We start from the raw sequence: 2,500 nt of genomic DNA on the forward strand, positions 1-2,500 counted from the left end.
GTAGTCACGGCCAGACAGGAAGCGACTGGTGTCCTCGACCCAGCTATGTTGGCCTGATGTCCTGGCTGACGACGAGAGAGCTGCCCCGTCGAAGGAAATATGCAGGCGCGCCGCCCACATCTCACCAACTTTTGCAGCCGTTGGCAGCAGATGGCCCTCCCACGTGAGGTGTCGTTCAAGCGCCGCCACTTCGTGTCGTGCCTCCCCCAGGTCTGCGTCGGTGGTGGTGGTCTCGAGCTGCAACAGGGTGAGGAGCCTGCCCCGCCTCAGGGTTGGCCCTATCCAGCGGGCTGATGGAATCCCAAGGCCCCCATGGGCAATTGGAGCGTGAAAGTAGCCCAAGGGGGTGTCGGCAGGGAGGCGGAACCATCTCCTCACGGCGGCTCGAACACAGTTGTCCATGGCCTTGAGCGCACCGATGCGGGTGCGACTCAGTGCTAGGCCATGATACAGGCCCGGGAGAAGGACCTCACGAAGTGCAAAGAGCCGCTGCTGCGGCTTCAGCGGCGCCCGCGTGATGATCGACAGCTGCTCCTCGATGTGGTGCCTCGGATGGAAGAGACACCGCCCAGAGGAGGAGAACTGCAGTCCCAGGTAGCGGAAGGTCTCACCCACTCCCAACGCCGGCATGGTGGTTTCGCCGGCCGTGAAGGTGACGCTCGCATCCACTTTCACTTTCTTCTCGCGGCCGGACGCCACGAGTGCGAGGGTGAGACACTTCCGCGGGTTAACACGCAGCCCCAGCTGGTCGAGGGCTGCTACTGCTGCGTTGATAAGGGACTGCAGGCCCCCCCTCGTGGAGGCGAAGAGCAGGATGTCATCCGCGAAGGCCGCCGCGTTCGTCTGGCGGCCCAACACCTTGACACCTACGTGTGAGGGCAGCTGATCTAGAACATAATCAACAGCGAAATTGAACAGGAGAGGGGACAGAGGATCTCCTTGCCGAACACCTCTTGCTGGCCGCACGGCCGGGGACTCGTCGCCACCCCCCGCAATTACCGTCGTGCTGTCCGCATAGCAGCCCTCGACGTAGTCAATGAATTCGTCCGGCAGACCATGGGCTTTAAGCACAGGACGCAAAGCCGCATGGTCCAACGAATCGAACGCCTTGGACACATCGAGGGATGCCATGAACACAGAACGACAGCGGCGGACGGCGCCGACGAGTATCCGGTCGAGTAGGAAAGTGTTCTCCAGCATCCCATCCCTTGGGATGAAAGCCCGCTGACGTTCGTCCACAGCACACATCTGCATAAGGCGAGTCGCCAGAACCTTATGGAAGGTTCGGGCTAGCACCGAGCAGACGGTGATGGGCCGAAAGTCAGCGGGGGATGCTGGGGCGGCTGTCTTAGGCAGCAAAGAGGTCCTGGCTCGGAGGAGGGAAGGGGGGAGCTTGCGGGTGAGCAGGAAAAGGTTTAGGAGTTTGGTGGTGACCTCCGCTGGAAGGCGGCGCAGCTGCACCGGCGAGAGGCCGTCAGGGCCGGCAACGGAGCCTCTGGGCGGCAGGGCGGCCGCAACCTCTTCTGCAGTGATCGGCCTCCATAGGCGCTCAAAGTCAACAGACTCCGAGCGCGGGAGAAGCCGGTCGGGAATGGAGCCAGCGTTGGAAGGTGGCTCTGTCGTGAAGAGGCTGCGCCAGAAGTCCACCAGCCCAGGGATGTTCGACGGCGGCTGGAGCAGGGTGCCATCCAGGAGACCACGCACGCAGCGCGCGCGATTCTTCCTGAAGGCATCCTGACATCTGGCATATTCCCACCGGCGGCGCTTCCGCTTGGAGAGCGGAGGGCCACCACCAGACCGCTGCTTGGATGGCGGGCGCAACGTCTTCCTCTTCCTTGCTCCTGCTTCCTCAGAGCCGACAGCACGGAGGGCCTCAGGCAGCCCAGCCGCGACCACTGCCAACGGCGTACCCGGCCCCAAACACGCAAGGTCGTCCAGAGAGTCATAGTTACTCCCGCCGTTTACCCGCGCTTGCTTGAATTTCTTCACGTTGACATTCAGAGCACTGGGCAGAAATCACATTGCGTCAACACCCGCTAGGGCCATCGCAATGCTTTGTTTTAATTAGACAGTCGGATTCCCCCAGTCCGTGCCAGTTCTGAGTTGATCGTTGAATGGCGGCCGAAGAGAATCCGCGCACCCGCGCGCCCCCGGAGGAGCACGCTAAGGCGGACGCGGCCTCGCAGCAAGGAAGATCCGTGGGAGGCCAAGGCACGGGACCGAGCTCGGATCCTGCACGCAGGTTGAAGCACCGGGGCGCGAACGCCGCGCAGGCGCGCGCATCCTGCACCGCCGGCCAGCACGAGGCCGACCAACGGCGAGAGCAGACCACGCCCGCGCTAAACGCCCGCACTTACCGGCACCCCTACGGCACTCACCTCGCCCAGGCCCGGCACGTTAGCGCTGACCCACTTCCCGACCAAGCCCGACACGCCCCGATCCTCAGAGCCAATCCTTATCCCGAAGTTACGGATCCAATTTGCCGACTTCCCTTACCTAC

General features: G+C 63.0%; 1 non-coding gene across 1 annotated transcript in view; it reads right to left on the reverse strand.

Annotated features, from left to right (window-relative positions):
- LOC124730945 overlaps positions 1-2,500 on the reverse strand; it is a 7,021-nt gene that overhangs the window by 2,205 nt on the left and 2,316 nt on the right. Inside the window, exon 1 of the ribosomal RNA XR_007008102.1 lies at positions 1-2,500. This exon is cut by the window's left edge and continues 2,205 nt beyond it; it is cut by the window's right edge and continues 2,316 nt beyond it. This is a non-coding gene — a ribosomal RNA (large subunit ribosomal RNA).

Source organism: Schistocerca piceifrons, unplaced genomic scaffold (assembly GCF_021461385.2).
Source record: "Schistocerca piceifrons isolate TAMUIC-IGC-003096 unplaced genomic scaffold, iqSchPice1.1 HiC_scaffold_1255, whole genome shotgun sequence".
NCBI lineage: Eukaryota > Metazoa > Arthropoda > Insecta > Orthoptera > Acrididae > Schistocerca > Schistocerca piceifrons.